This window comes from Palaemon carinicauda, chromosome 27 (assembly GCF_036898095.1).
Source record: "Palaemon carinicauda isolate YSFRI2023 chromosome 27, ASM3689809v2, whole genome shotgun sequence".
Classification (NCBI taxonomy): Eukaryota; Metazoa; Arthropoda; class Malacostraca; order Decapoda; family Palaemonidae; genus Palaemon; species Palaemon carinicauda.
Genome location: NC_090751.1, coordinates 17083279 through 17101476, shown reverse-complemented (window position 1 = coordinate 17101476; position 18198 = coordinate 17083279).

Genomic DNA, 18198 nt, shown 5'->3' with positions numbered 1-18198 from the left:
GTGGTAATAGACAGCGAGGTAGTTGTAAGATACTTGAATCGACAAGGATCGAGGTCACCACCTCTCAACCAGGTGATGTTGGCCGTCTTCCGATTGGCGGAAAAGAAGAAGTGGTACCTGTCGGCAGTTCACCTTCAAGGAGTCCGCAATGTGACAGCGGACGCTCTATCCAGGTTCACACCGATAGAGTCGGAATGGTCCTTAGACGCAGGATCATTCTCCTTCATTCTGAATCAGTCCCAGAACTGCAGATAGACCTCTTTGCGACGAAAGACAACAAGAAGTTGCCCCTGTACGTGCCCCGTACGAGGACCCCTTAGCGGAAGCAGTGGACGCGATGTCCCTCGACTGGAACAGATGGTCCAAGATTTATCTGTTCCCTCCTCACAACCTTCTGTTGAGGGTCCTCAACAAACTGAGATCCTTCAAAGGGTAGCGGCAATAGTGGCCCACAAGTGGCCGAACAGCGTGTGGTTCCTCCTGGCATTGGAACTGTAGCTGAAGTTTGTACCACTACCAGATCCAGTTCTGACCCAGCGAGTCCAGAAGTCAACTGTCTGCGCTTCATTACAGAAAACCCGGACCCTGCAGGTCATGATTTTCTCTCCCTAGCGGTGAGAAAGCGTTTCGGGATTTCGAAAGCCAGTATAGACTTCCTTGAGGAATATAAATGCAAATCTACTAGAAGGCAATATGAGTCATCTTGGAGAAAATGGGTGGCCTTTTGTCAAGGCGAAGATTCCGCAGGAGATCTTGACAGACTTCTGCTTATCTTTTTTCCCCACCTCCATGGTCAAGGGTTGGCAGCGAACACGATTTCAGCGTGTAAGTCTGCTTTGACAAGACCCATTCTATATGCCTTCCAGGTCGACCTAGGTAACGAGATCTTTAATAAAGTCCCGAAAGCCTGTGCTAGGCTCAGACCTTCAGCACCTCCAAAGCCCATTTCATGGTCTTTAGACAAGTTCTTCATTTCGCTTCTCTGTTGAGCAATGAAGAATGTGCGTTAAAGGATTTGACACAAAAAGTTATTTTCCTAATTTGCACTCGCGTCCGGGGCCAGGGTTAGTGAAATTGTAGCCTCTCGAGAGAGGCAGGTCGTGTTCAGTTCCTGGATGGGGAAGAACTGAACCTGTTTCCGGATCCTACGTTTCTCGCCAAGAATGAGTTACCCACCAACAGGTGGGGTCCCTGGAGAATCTGCCCTCTGAAAGAAGATGCATCTCTATGTCCAGTAGAATGCCTAAAGGTCTATCTTCATAGAACTTCAGACTTCAAGGGTGGTCAACTATTCAGGGGAGAAACATCAGGCTCAAATTTATCTCTGAATCAACTCAGAGCAAAAATCACATATTTTATTCGCAGAGCGGATCCTGACAATACACCCGCAGGTCACGATCCGAGGAAAGTTGCCTCATTCTTAAATTTCTTTAATTGCATGGATTTTGAACATCTCCGTTCATACACTGGCTGGAAGTCTTCCAGAGTGTTCTTTCGCCACTATGCGAAGCAAGTAGAGGAACTAAAAGAGATCTGTGGTAGCAGTGGGTCGCGGTGTTAACCCTACTGTTTAACTCTGCGAGGAACAGTGGTCTTAATTGGGACGATTAATTCCAGGGTGAGTGTGTAGTTACATACTGTACTACAAACTAAGTGAGGGCACTGTGTTGCCCATCCAGACTGTTCCATTTCCGAAGGTGAACCTAGCATAAGTGCAGACATGTGTGCCGAGCGTTTCTAACGCTAATGTCATTGATTTGTAATACAGGCTTTTATGACTTTGATACCTCGGTATCTTAAAAGTGGCATCTAATGTTTTTCTTTCAGACAAACAAGCCCTGTTTACTATCATACTTATGCTTAAAGTTTTGGGTTATCCTCTTCTTATATATATATGTATAATTGTGGTTAACCTGTCTGTTTATTGTCTGTCAATAAGTTTGTTCTTGAGAACCTTGCGTCTCCTTCACCTGTGTCAATTTATTGGTATAATTGAGCATTCATTCTATGTACCTTATCTGGGATAATTCTAATAGAATTGTTCCTTTATGCAAGCTATGTTGCATTGGTTTTCCTCCTATGCGGATATAAAACCTTTGGCCAATACAAGTATTGTGCGGAAAACTGGTCGATATTTCATATTGACGCAGTGGTCCTTTACAAACTATGCTTTACTTAATATAGGGCGAGACCACTATATTAGCTTGCCTGATATTCATACATAGATATATGTACTCTTCGAGACTTTCCAGAGTCTAGTAGGACTCTTCCCTGTAGGGGGCAGGAAGCTCTAACATAGTTTATAGTTAGTTGAAAAGATGTATGACGGTAACATCTTAGGTCTCTAGGTCTAGTCGACCGGGAATAAATATCTCCGGGGAGTACGGCACGTTCTGAGAATCCACAGATACAGTAATGCTCTGGTACACTTCCATCAGGACGACATGGCTTGAGCCCAAAAAACGGATTTTGAGCGAAGCGAAAAATCTATTTTTGGGTGAGATGGCCATGTCGTCCTGATGGACCCGCCCTTGCCTTTCTAAGAAAGGGCTGTAGGACCCCTCCCTACATACAGTATCTGTAGCACCTCGTGTACGCTACAAGGAATACAGATGGCGCCAGGATTGGCGCCAGGCACGCATACGAATCGGGGGATTGGGAAGCCTTGGGAGCGGCTCCCCCCTTTTTCTTTCCCGAATTCGTATCTCGTCAATCTCCCTCCTACGAGACGAATCTCTATTCAGGTAGTAGATTGCCATGTGACGTGTCTAGAATACGTCCTCTGATATGTCGCGATATCCCTTTCACGAGGGATACTCGCTCCAGGAGTTAGAATTCTGGTACCTTAAGGTAAATTCTCTGGGAATATCGCCGTAGTTGTAATATACCCTAGGAAGCTACCCTATAGGAACTTCCATCAGGACGACATGGCCATCTCACCCAAAAATAGATTTTTCGCTTCGCTCAAAATCCGTTATATATAGACACACACACACACACACACACACACACACACACATATATATATATATATATATATATATATATATATACACACACACTCACACACGTTTAACTGGGCTCTACAAGGCACTAGGAGAATTGGAAGACTCAGACTACATGGCTGAGAACTATGAAGCATAAAGTAGATGATGAAAGGAGATGTATTGAATTATTAGGGGTAGGAGGAGATGATATATATATATATATATATATATATATATATATATATATATATATATATATACATATATATATATATATATATATATATATATATATATATATACAGGTATATATAATGTATGTGTGAATATATAAAACATTGGTAGAAATATAACATATACACATAGTAACATCCATCGCCTTCGAAAAAAAATCTAGAAAGTAGTAATTCCATTGGAAAAATCATGTGAATATTACATCATTATTGATTATCTAAAATAAATTCTTCAGAAAAGTACTCGGGAAATGCCTTTTTCCGAAACGTATTTTCGGTGTTTCGAACGGCTCTGATATCGATTTGAACCGAAAATGGGTTGTTTTAAATCTCCAACCTGAATAAATAAGTCGAAGCCTTCGGTTATTTCAAAGCGCTTTGTTGAAAACGTCAATTACCCTTCGCCCTTCCTAATCAGTCTCTTAACTTTTCCTTTAAATTGCAAATCCGAGCGTTGAACGACTCCAGAACTTTCAGACTCAAATCCATAAATCAAACCATGTAGTTTATTATTATTATTGCTATTATTATTATCATTATCATTACTATTATTATTATCATAATCATTACTATTATTATTATTATTATTATTATTATCATTATTATTGATGATGATGATGATGTTACTAGGGTTTATTGAAACGAAAAAAGAGTTTTTTCGCTATTCCTGAACGGCTTCAGAATTCTTCTTTAGATTGCCCGGAGCTTCTCTCCAGACAGGGGCTTTTTGACGGTGCGTCTAGCCCCTAGGTGGTTATACAGTGGCTTCGGAAGAAAATCTTCACGGATCTCCGAATGGTTTCTGAAGAAATGGCCATAGACTTAGCATGGAGTTCTGGATGACTCTAGAGCAGAATCTCTGAACGGATTCGGAAGAAAACTTTCCCGGACTTCCAAATACCTTCAGAAGAAACAGCCGTAGACTTAGCATGGAGTTCTGAATGATTCCACAACATATTCTTCCTGGAGCTCCCTGAACAGCACCTGAAGAAAATTTTCCGAGATATTCAGAAGGCTTCAGAAGACATAGCCGTAAACTTAGCATGGAGTTCTGAATGACTCCAGAATAGAATCTTCCCGGAGCAGTTCTGAACGGCTCCGCCCCGAGCTTCAGATGACTTCTGAAGACCTGATCTCTTTCTTTTTCAAACTAAGCATGCAACGCAGTGAACATTGTTAATGGCTATTTTTGGAACAGGGAGCTGACTTGAAAAATGTATGACAACAACAACAAGATCAACAGGAGGCTCTTCGGAACCCCTTCGTCTACAGCTGGTTTTGGTGCTTTCTGCAGAAGTTGTCGAGCTTTGAATGTTTCTTTGCTTAGGCTTTTGCAAGGATGTCCTATAATTGGAGATTATTGGAACTACGGAAATAAGGACAGAGACAGAATGGTTCAACTAAACGGAGAGTGACGTGTGGTTCTTCAACAGGATAGTCCCAAAATTCGACGTTGAAGAAAGGACATATCCAGATCGTATTGGTATATATATTGCGTTGCTCGTCGTTTACTTTAGCGTGATGACGTATGAGGAGAAATTTTATAGCATTCCTTGTCTTTACCCATCGCCCTGATGGACAAAGACATGAACGTCATCGATTTCTCTGAGGAATCTAACGAACTGAGGACACAACACTGAAAACTCTTGAAATCTAGAAGGAAACTGACGAACCAGGAAAGAATACGATGAAATCTAGAAGGAAATTGACAAACTAAGAAACTGGAAGATGAAATGTCAAAGGAAGCCGAAAAAAACTAAAGATCTTGAAAAACTAGAACAGACAGAAGAGAACAGCAACGAAGAGCCTTTAAACAAAGACGTAAAATAGCCTTTAATGCTAGAAGTAAGTCACCTTGAAATAAAGGTAAAAAAGCCCCTAATACGAGAAATGAGGCACCTCAAAATAGAGGTAAAAACCCCTTAATGCTAGAAATAAGGCACCTCAAAATCGAGGTTAAAAAACCTTAATGCTAGAAATAAGGCATATAAAAATAAAGGCAAAAGAGCGTCTAATGCTACAAGTAATAGACCTCAAAATCGAGGTCAGAAAGCCCCTAATGCTGTATATAAGGCTCCTAAAAATAGAGGTCAAAGAGCCTCTAATGCTATAAATAAGGCACCTAAAAATAGAGGTAAAAGAGCGTCTAATGCTACAAGTAATAGACCTCAAAATCGAGGTCAAAAAGCCCCTAATGCTGTATATAAGGCTCCTAAAAATAGAGGTCAAAGAGCCTCTAATGCTATAAATAAGGCACCTAAAAATAGAGGTAAAAGAGCGTCTAATGCTACAAGTAATGGACCTCAAAATCGAGGTCAGAAAGCCCCTAATGCTATATATAAGGTTCCTAAAAATAGAGGTCAAAGAGCCTCTAATGCTATAAATAAGGCACGTAAAAATAGAGGTAAAAGAGCGTCTAATGCTACAAGTAATGGACCTCAAAATCGAGGTAAAAAAGCCCCTAATGCTAGAGGTAATGCACCTCAAAATCGAGCGCAAAGAGCCCTTAATGCTATAAATAACGCACATAAAAAGAGAGGTCAAAGAGCCTTTAATGCTAAAAATAATTCACCTCAAAATCGAGATAAAAAAGCCCCTAATGCTTTAAATAAGATACCTAAAAAGAGAGGTCAAAGAGCCTCTAATGCTAGAAGTAATGTACCTCAAAATCGAGGTCAAAAAGCCCCTAAGGCTATAAATAAGGCACCTAAAAATAGAGGTCAAAGAGCCTCTAATCCTACAAGTAGTGCACCTCAAAATCGAGGCCAAAAAGCCCCTAATGCTATATATAAGGCTCCTAGAAATAGAGGTAAAAAAGCTCCTAATGCTATAAATAAGGCATCTAAAATGAGAGGTCAAAGAGCCTCTAATGCTAGAAGTAATGCACCTCTAAATCGAGGTCAAAAAGCCCCTAATGCTATATATAAGGCACCTAAAAATAGAGGTCAAAGAGCCTTTAATGCTAAAAGTAATGCACCTCAAAATCGAGGTCAAAAAGCACCTAATGCTATATATAAGGCTCCTAAAAATAGAGGTCAAAGAGCCTCTAATGCTACAAGTAATGCACCTCAAAATCGAGGTCAAAAAGCACATAATGCTATAAATAAGGCACCTAAAAATAAAGGTCAAAGACCCTCTAAGTAATGCACCTCAAAATCGAGGTAAAAAAGCCCATAACGCTATAAATAAGGCACCTAAAAATAGAGGTCAAAGAGCCTCTAATGCTACAAGTAATGCACCTCAAAATCGAGGCCAAAAAGCCCCTAATGCTATATGTAAGGCTCCTAAAAGAAGAGGGCAAAACGCCCCTAATGCTATTAATAAGGCACCTAAAAAGAGAGGTCAAAGAGCCTCTAAAGCTAAAAGTTATGCACTTCAATATCGAGGTCAAAAAGCAGCAAGACCATTCATGAACTCTATAAATAAGGCACCTAAAAATAGAGGTCAAAGAGCTCCTAATGCTATAAATAAGGCACCAAAAAAGAGAGGTCAAAGAGCATCTAACGCTAAAAGTAATGCACCTCAAAATTGAGGTAAAAAAGCCCCTAATGCTATATATCAAGCTCCTACAAATAAAGGTCATCTTCTTCTTTGTCTGCATCTTTTCCCACTTTTATGTGGTAGATGTTTCTGGCCAGCGTTCTCCATCTACCTCTGTCACAAACTTCATCACCGGTTAATCCCTTTGATCGAAGGTCATAAAGCCCCTAAAGCTAAAGTTAAGGCACTTAAAAACAGAGGTAAAAAAGATCCTAATGATAGAGATAAGGCACTTAAAAATATAGGTAAAAAAAATCCCATAATGCTAGAGATAAAGCACCTGGCACCTCAAAATCAGCGGTCAAAAAGCCCCTAATGCAAGAGATAAGGCACCTTAAAATAGATTTTATAAAGTACCTAACGCTAGAGATAAGGCACCTCAAAACAGAGGTCAAAAAGGCCCTAATTCCAGAGATAAGGCGCATAAAAATAGAGGTAAAAAAACTCCTAATGTTAGAGAAAGGGCACCTAAAAACAGAGGTAAAAAAACCCTAATGCTAGAGATAAGGCACCTTAAAATAGAGGTCAAAAAGTTCCTAATGTTAGAGATAAGGGACCTCAACATAGACGTAAAAGGTAAAAAATCCCATAATGCTATAGACAAGGCTCCTAAAAAGAGAGGTAAAAGAGCTCCTAATGCTAGAGATAAGACACCTCAAAATAAAGAGGTCAAAAAGGCCCTAATGCTAGAAATAAGTCCCTCAAAATAAGATGTAAAAAGCTCCTAAAGCTGGAGATAAGGCACCTCGAAATAGAGGTCATAAAGCCCCTAAAGCTAAAGTTAAGGCACCTAAAATAGAGGTAAAAAGGCCTTAATGCTAGAGATAAGGCACTTCAAAATAGAAGCCAAAAATCCCCTAATGCTAGAGATAAGGCACCTAAAAATAGATGTCAAAGAGCCCCTAATGCTAGCGATAAGGCACCTCAAAAGAGAGGTCAAAAAGCCCCTAATGCTAGAGATAAGGCACCTCAAAATAAGAGGTCAAAAAGCCCCTAATGCTAGAGGTAAGGAACTTCAACATGTTGGCCAAGGAGGTGCTACAATAAATACAGCATATACTTTAGGTTTTTTTTTATGAATGAAATGACCCCGCTCCAGCCAGGTGAGTGGCGAACTAAACAGCCAGCATACCTTCTCCTCACCATGCAGGCTCCAGCTACTTAACACCCGTCACTGATTCCCTGACCTTTCATATATAGCCATCCATGTCTGGACTCCGATAGATCGGACACAAATAGGGTTGTAACTTGACAAGTAAAAAAAAAAAGAATATATATATATATATATATATATATATATATATATATATATATATATATATATATATATATATATATATATATATATATATATGACTAACACTCTTGATTTTAATTTATGTAAATATCAACCACAATGACATTTACTATCAAATTCTATCTTTGGGAATGAATATCCACTAGAAATTCATTAACGATAACAGCATCTGGCTGGGAATAAATTCGAACCTATGCCTCTTAGCCGAAACCATGCATGCAGAGACTGTAACCAACCATGCTATCAGGACAAATACAAGTTTATTACAGGTCTACCGTACATATTCATGTCGAATTCAGGAATCTCTTCTTAGATTTGAAACAAACTCATCTCCACTATGATAGCTGATTAGTGTTTGCAACACGATGTTAATGATAAAGATTCATGATAAATAACCACGTGTTGCAAACTAACTTATCAGCTATCATAGTGGAGAAGGGTTTCTTTTAAGTCTGAGAACAGATTCATGAATTCGACAAGAATATGCATGGTAGACTTGTAATAAACTTATATATATATGTGTGTATATATATATATATATATATATATATATATATATATATATATATATATATGTATATGTATATATATACATATATATATGTATATGTATATATATATATATATATATATATATATATATATATATATATATATATATATATATATATATATATATATATATATATATACACACACACAAGTTTATTACAAGTCTACCGTGCATATTCCTGTCGAATTCAGGAATCTGTTCTCAGACTTAAAAGAAACCCTTCTCCACTATGATAGATGATTAGTTAGTTTGCAACACGTGGTTATTTATCATGAATCATTATTATTAACAACGTCTGTATATATATATATATATATATATATATATATATATATATATATATATATATATATATATATATATATATATATATATATATATATACACATACATATATATATATATATATATATATATATATATATATATATATGTATATGTATATATATATATATATATATATATATATATATATATATATATATATATATATATATGAAAGACATAGAGAGGTCTTATCTCTTATTTTTTAAAGAAATGCAATCGTTTTCGAGAATACTTATCGAAAAATATAATCACACCGATATATTTGAATTCCTTATCACATTTTTATATGGAACATCCTTAAATATTGTGGGAACTGACTATTCTAATTAATATACGTCGGAATGGTATATCGTTTGTTTGCATTATTCTAGCAGCTGCTCTCTCTCTCTCTCTCTCTCTCTCTCTCTCTCTCTCTCTCTCTCTCTCTCTCTCTCTCTCTCTCTCGAGTTCTAGAATAAGTTAGATAAGATCATAAGAACTTTTCAAATGCTTAAACTAAATCGCTTTACCGAAGAGCAAATGGAGTCTCTGCGAATGGACTAAAAAGTCTTTGAGACATCCAAAATCCCTGTAACACTCTCTCTCTCTCTCTCTCTCTCTCTCTCTCTCTCTCTCTCTCTCTCTCTCTCTCTCTCTCTCTCTCTCTCTGTATAAATATGTATATATATACAGTATATACATACATAAATATATATATATATATATATATATATATATATATATATATATATATATATATTCATTTATATATATACATTACCTATCCAATATTTTATATTACTTGGATGTTCCCAAGGATCACACAAGCCCACAAATTACTTTGCAAGTTAGTGTTGGAATTGTATTTCTTTCGGGTGAAGATCCCATGTTCCAAAGATGTTCAATGACCACCTAAAAACAATGTTAGAACGATATATGCCCGTTTTCATTGCGAGTTGGAATCATTGATATTAAATGTTATCAATAGAGGTATTACCATCATCATCATCACTTCATAAATGTTAATAAGCAAACCTCGTCAAGCCATATATTAACATCACTCAATTGCCACCTCTTCACCATCATCTTTAACCCCCACCAGGTTATATCTTTCTACCCCCATCCCCACATGTTTGAGATCTTTCTGGTGGAAGTTTTTTAGTAAATGAAAAACAAAATACTAAGATGACGATATTTCGTACAGTTTGCTTTCCAGGTGTTTAAATGATATCAAAACTATAAATAACGAAGTAAATATGCGAAAGACTGATTGAACAAATATCGAGAGTAATGGATTTCTTGAAGAGCTTACCGGGGGAACACTTTTAAGGTGTTGGACCTCAGGACACGAAACGACAAATAAAATGATAATAATACGAATATTCAATGCCAAGGAAATAGTTCCTTTTGCCTTGGGAAGGGTGAAGCCAGCTAGACTCGGTCCTTTGAGCATTGAGCAATCGTCACCAGGGAAGGGGGTTCGCTTGGAAGTGAGCGACTTCCCCAGATAATTTGATTGATTGATTGGGAGTTTTTTGTCATACTGACATTTAAAGTTATTGACACCGAACCTGATAATTTGAGTAAACAATGTGTGGATAGTTTAATCTATTATACCCTACATCCTATATACCACATCATCACTTTAATAATGCACCAATGAACTTTCATTGCATGTCATTTCACATATTTTATTTTCACCAATCACTTCTAAAACAATATAGATTATGTTAGCTGATGATGCATTTTAAATCTCCAACCTTAAACTAATATAATTGATATAGCAAATAATACTATATTCTCTAAGAAGGCCGGGGCCACTTGGCTTCAGCCCGTGACAAAAGCTGACCCCAACCACACCGAGCTTCGTGGCTCATGATCGAAATCAAAGGAAAACACTGAAATCAACAACTAAACCTTTAAACCTCATTACCTTCAAAATTTTGAACAAAGGCCACTTATTAATGATTGGTGACCCATTGGTGCTATTTGAAACGATACATTATTAGCCCCTACATAAAATACGTAGGCTACAGTGTTTATGTATGTGGAGAGAGAGAGAGAGAGAGAGAGAGAGAGAGAGAGAGAGAGAGAGAGAGAGAGAGAGAGAGAGAGAGAGAGAGAGAGAGAGGAATTGCTTAAGAAAATGCAAACGAAGGATATTTCCATGTTATGAATATTAATATGAATAGTCAGTTCCGATATTATACAAAAATTTTTTATTTAGAAATAGGATAGGAAAATTCAAATGAAAAATTATAAAAACTTTTGATGAATTATTTTTGAAATGATATAAGATTACATTTCTTAAAAGAATAAAAAAAATTTCTCTCTTCGTCGCATTTCTTTGAGTGATATCGGTAATTTCTCTCCTCACATTCGAACCATCCTAACGATGTTTCGGTTGTTTAGCGTCGGCCACCTTTCAGGGCAAGAGGGACATGATCTCTCCAAGTCAGGTCTGGCCAGGCGACACCGGTTTTGTTGCTGGGTGTACATTAGATCCTTCTCTCTGGTTACGGTTCATTTTATCTTTGCTTACACATACACCGAATAGTCTGGCATATTCTTTACATATGCTCCTTTGACCTCATACACGTAACAACACTGAGATTACTAAGTAATTCTTCTTCATCCAAAGGGGTAAATACTGCACAGTAATAGTTCAGTGGTCAATTTCCTCTTGGTAAGGGTAGAAGAGACTCTTTAGCTGTGGTTCTTCTAGGAGGGCACTCCAAAATCAAACCTTTGTTCTCTAATCTTTGGTAGTGCCATGACCTCGATACCATGATCTTCCACTGTCATGGGTTAGAGATCTCTTTCTCGAGGGTACACTTGAGCACACTATTCTATCTTATTTCTCTTCCTCTTGTATTGTTACAGTTTTCATAGTTTATATAGGAAATATTGATTTTAATGTTGTTACTATTCTTAAAATATTTTATTTTTCCTTGTTTCCTTTAATCACCGGGCTATTTTCTCTGTTGGAGCCCCTGTTCTTATAGTACCCAACTTTTCCAACTAGGGTTGTAGTTTAGCAAGTACCAGTAGTAGTAGTAGTAGTAGTAGTAGTAGTAGTAGTAGTAGTAGTAGTAGTAGTAGTAGTAGTAGTAATAATAATAATAATAATAACGGTCAGTCTCTAGAGCCCTTGTCCTGCTCGATAGGGCAATGTCACTGTCCTTTTCCTCTGCCATTCTTGAGTAGCCTTTAATACCCACGTCTCTGCTCCAAACATCAACAATGGTCTTACTACTGTGCCATAGATTTTGAATTTTAGCTTGATTGGATTTTTTTTTACTACATACAACTCCTGCTACCTCCCTCCAGGCTGCATTTAGCAGATTCTCAATTTCAGCCTCTCTCTCTCTCTCTCTCTCTCTCTCTCTCTCTCTCTCTCTCTCTCTCTCTCGCTACTGCTTGTGAGTCCCCTTGCGTGATCCGAGAAATCAGCTGATTTAACGCGGATAACAAAAGGCTATCGAGTGCAATATAGCTACAAGTTTTCCTGAATAGTTGGAGATTAGTTTGAGGTCAGAAAAGTGGGATTAACCGTCAGCATAGGTCTAGTGAATTACTAAAAATCTGAACAAGACGGCTGGCTATAACACAGGAAAGGCATGGAGGGATATTGCTGCAATCAGCAAAAGTAAATTCCATGAGTTGGCATAACATGAACTAGACCTCCAGATAACAGAGGTGGCTAATAGCTCCAACCAGTGCGACAGAAAAGTATTCTCAGACATATTGAAACAATATGATCCAATAAACTGAAGCAAGTCTGTGGAAAACATCATCAAAATAATACAAGAAATTCCAAAGAAGATCCAGGTGATAAAGAGACTTATAAAGAAAGTTTACATCAATCACCACATTCCATCAAAAAACATTAAGAAGTCCAATATGGTGAATATGCTGATTGATGCATTGGGAAAAAGAATGCCAAAATGATGCAATACGTGTAAGATGTGGTACAGCATTATTAATCTGCAACAACTGATTAGGAAATGTGATGCATGTCATATACCAACACACCCTACTTCCCCTGAAGTACAACAAAATATAAATAATAAAGACACAAAGGTATTCTGCTCAACATGCTTAGTCTGGAGAGAAAATATAATGAAGTCCAGACTGAATCTGTAGATAAAAGAAGAAGAAGAAGAAGAAGAAGAAGAAGAAGAAGAAGAAGAAGAAGCAGAAGAAGAAGAAGAAGAAGAAGAAGAAGAAGAAGAAGAAGAAGAAGAAGAAGAAGAAGAGAAAATTAACAGGATATGTGTAAGGATGCAGAGGAAATCATTGATACAACATATGATGCCATTCAGCAACATAAATTACTTACGAAGAAATAAATTATCTGATGGAAACAAAACAGACCCAAGAGACTCTACTTGGAACTACATACTTCTAGGGAAGAGCAAGAAAAAGAAAAAAAAGAAAAGAAAGATATAGTCTGCAATTTACTGAAAAGAAGGAATTGCAGATTTGGCGAAAGATGCTACTACAAGCATCCAAAGATATGCCATAATTATGAAATATATGGTAAATGTGCATATTTAGACGGATATGGAGACGAATGCAGAGATCTCCATCCAAAAATATGCAAAAACCTGAAAGGAGGAAAAGGATGCAAATTCAAAAAAATTGTTGAAATATGCATCCAGCAACCATGATTGGAAGTCAGAAAATTGAAAAGCAAACAGCCAAGAAAAAAAAAAAAAAAAAAAAAAAAAAGGACAAGCGGAGTATCTACCGCGCTATGCACAAAAGGCCCCTAGATATGATGCCTTTCATCTATAATGCCAGGGGTTGGTGCAGATATGGGGATAATTGCAGGTATACACACAAAAACAAAAATAAATATGAAGGCAAAAGAGCAAATATAATAGAAAAGTTGGATTTTTTAATGGCAGAATTCCTGGAAATGAAAAGAGCATCATATCAAAACAGGAAGAAAACATGGAAGAATCCATACTATCACCAATATTAGATAATAGGGATGAAACACAAACCATCATAGTGGAGAATGCACAGGGTTAGTCACGAGTAACTCTAAAAAGAAAATAGAGTTCTTAGAAGAACTAGCCCAAATTGAAAAAAATAGATACATTAAACATGAGTGAAACATGGTATTCCCAAGAGACTGGCAGTGATGACGAGATAAAAGGTTCCAAACATATAGATTAGACAGAACAAATAGGAATCAAGGGGAACCGCAATATATGGAAGAGACACAAATCAAGGAAAAGTCTGTGAAAAATACAACAACCCAAAATGTGAATATGAAAAATTAGTGAATATTGTAGTTTACAGACACCCAAATACTAAGGAGTTTGACATAATAATAGACAAAATAGATGATATATGTAAAAACCATGAAGACTGGAATATACTACTATCCAGAGATTTTAACTTTCCTTTCGTGGATTGGAAAGAACAGATAGAAGAAAATGGTTGTATATACTGTATACATATAAAAAAAAAGAGTAATAGTAGCGCAGAAGATAAGAGGCAATTTGAAAAGCTTCAAGATATGCAATTAGAACATAATATGCAACAAAAAAACCACATTCCAACAAGAAAGGACTATGTCCTAGATTTTGTATTTGTGAATGAGGTGAATTATGTTGAATAAATAATAGTGTATGACACGGGAATTTCAGACCACAATGTCATAGAATTAATAGTCTATTCCAAAGCAAGTGAACGCAGAGATAAACAAAGCACAAAACGATGGGAAGGATATGGAATATATAATTTTTATAGTAAGAATATAAAATGGTCAGAAATAAATGAAGAATTGAACAAAGATTGGAAAAATGAATTGGTAAGTGATAATATACAGGTATATACGGTTACTGCACAAAATACTGGAGAAAATTGTTAAAAAATATGTACCGAAGAAAAAAAATAAACATCAGACATGCATACCAAGAGACAGAAGGATCTTATTTCAGAAGATTAAAAAGTGGAAGAAAAATCTTGCAAAAGAAAAAAAAATGTATGGAAAATGATGGAAATAAAAAGTAAGATAGAAAATGCCGAACAAAAGATTATGCAATCGAAAGAAAATGAAAAAAGGTACTTAGAAGAAAGGAAACTTCAAAATATCAAGAAAACCCCAAAGTACTTTATTCATATACAAAAATGATGAATAAAGGGAGATAAGAAATAGACCCTCTAAGAATTGAAGAATGGTTAACTAATGAAAAAAAGGAATTGAGCAACATATTGGCAGAAAAATATAAGAGTGAATTCACGCCAAGAATTGCGAATGAGAATAATGAAACAGAAATGAGAGAAGAAAATATTGAATATCTAACGGATATAGATATTAATGAAGCAGATATTGTGCAGGCTATAAGCGAAATTAAAAATGGATCGGCGGCCGGGCCAAATGGAGTTCCGGCGATTTTGTAAGAAAAAACTGCGCACACTACCGCGAAGCCGCTTGCAATACTGCAAAGAGAAAGTGTAGATATGAGCGAGATATATGTTAAACATAAATTAGCATATATAACCCCTATTTTCAAAAGTGGATCAAGACTAGAGGAGAGCAAATATGAAAGGGTAATAAAAAAGAAAATAATGTACCATTTGGTTAAAAATTATTTATTTAATATAGGTCAACACGGTTTTGTGCCCGAAAAAAGTACACAAACCAAACTGATAACACTCTATGAAAACATATACCAAAATATGATAAATGAAAAGACAAAGTAGACCATAATATATTTGAGAAAAAATGAGAAAGCATGTTGTGGGAAAGATAGGAAAATGGATAAAAGAATTTCTACAAAACAAAAAACAGATAGTGGTTGCAAATGACGAGAAATCAGATGAAGCTCAGGTAATATCTGGCGTGCCACAGGGTACGGTATTAGCTGCACTTGTTTGTTATTATGATCTTAAACATGACTGTAATGTTAAAGACTCTGTAGTGAGAAGTTTAGCCGATGACACAAGAATAAGTAGAGAAATTACTTGTGATGAAGATAGGAACTCAATACAAAGGGATCTAAACAAAATACATGAATAGGCAGATATAAATAGGATGTTATTTAACTATGATAAATTCGAATCAATAAATTATGGAAACACAGAAGGAATTGTATATGCATGCAGGAGACCTAATAATGAGACAATCACAAACCAGGAAGCAATTAAAGACCTTGGTGCAATGATAAACAGGAATATGTTATGCAACGACCAAATAGCAACATTGTTGGCCAAATGTAAAGCAAAAATGGGAATGCTATTCAGACATTTTAAAACATGGTACCCACACTACCAAAAGGATATTGCAAAAATATAGAGTGTAGAAAGGTCCTTCACTGCTAGAGAAGAAGTAGTTAAGGACCTTGACTACTGGGGAAGACTGCAATTTTTAAAATTGTACAGTCTAGAAAGGAGAAGAGAACGCTACATGATAATACAAGCATAGAAGCAAATCGAAGGAATTACTGAAAACATCATGGAGCTAAAAATATCGGAAAGAGCAAGCCAAGGTAGATTAATTGGGCCCAAAATTATACCATGAAAACTAAGGAAGGCACACAGGACATTAATCCACTACGCAACAGCATCGATAATGCAGCGACTATTTGATGCACTGCCAGCTCATCTAAGAAACATATCAGGAGTGAGCGTAGATGTGTTTAAGAATAAGCTCGATAAATACCTAAGATGCATCCCAGACCATCCAAGACTGGAATATGCATTAGCAATTCATATTTTCAAATACGAGGTGCCTCAAACTGAGGACCTGGGGGAACCCAAACATAGAATAAGACAATAAGGTAAGGTAAGGCTCTCTCTCTCTCTCTCTCTCTCTCTCTCTCTCTCTCTCTCTCTCTCTCTCTCTCTCTCTCATACACACAAACACACACGCATTATATACACACAGGTAGTAGTAGGTAATTCTAAAAGCCTTGCCTTTTCCATCATAAGGCACAACACTACCCAGTCTTCTTGAAGTTTTATTCCAGCTCTGATCACATTATAGAATGATCTCCCTAATGAGGCAGTTGAAGCGGTGGAACGTCTGAAGAACAGGTCAGTCTCTCTTCGTTGTTTATATATAACAGATCTATCTAACGTTGTTACTGATCCTTGATATATTCTATTTTCTTTATTCTTCACTGGGCTATTTTACCCCGTTGAAGATCCTGGGCTTACATCCTGCTTTACCAGCAATGGTTGTATTTTTGCAAATAATAAAAATTATAATAATGATAATATACATGTATGTGTAGATATATCTCCGGATAATATATATTATATACTATATATATACTATATATATTATATGCTATATATATATATATATACACACACATATATATATATATATATGGTAGTCCACATAAGGAAAATTTAAAGATAATGTACATATACACATTATCTTTTAATTTTCTTTATGTGGCCTACGACATATTAAGTTATCTTCGTGCTAAAGGAGATTACATGTTATATATATATATATATATATATATATATATATATATATATATATATATATATATATGTGTGTGTGTGTGTGTGTGTGTGTATATATATGTATACATACATACATACATACATATATCTACATGATCTACGTGGTAAAAAATTCAAGATGGCATTTATTGTTGAGACATTTTCACTAAACCTGTCAATCAAAACTTATTTTTAAATATTAACGAGTTTTTTTGGGGGAATTAACATTTTCTCCACATATTACACCTTTTAATCCTTATGCCATATCCACCCATGTTGAACTGGCAAATGCTAGTTTTATCCCATCGATAAAACATTCATATTTTCAAATACAGAATTTCGGGATAAACTAATATATAAAAAAAAAACACACTTTTCCTTTTGAATTATTCGTAAGTGCTCGAACTAGAAACTCAAACATTCTCTTTGGTAGGAAAGGCATTACAAACCATGTGTTTGTAAATCTTAACCTGACATGTAATAATTCGAAATCTAACCTGCTTTAGGACTGCTAAGAAATTCAAAGTCCTTTCGCATAAACTCATGTACCTTTTCAAATATGCTTTGGACATAAAAAGGTATAAAAAAAATGGAGATTTACTCGCCTTCAAATTTCAAAGGTAAAATTAATAAAACAGCTTTAAGAAAAAGATGAAGTTTTAAAGTTTAAGCAATTTTCATACATTGCACGCAATAATGACACTTGACATCAGGTGGTCTATTTACTATGTCGTTAATGAAGATGTGCTAACAGGTCTTTCAATGATTTACATTACAAAATAAAAAAAAAACATAATACGAATA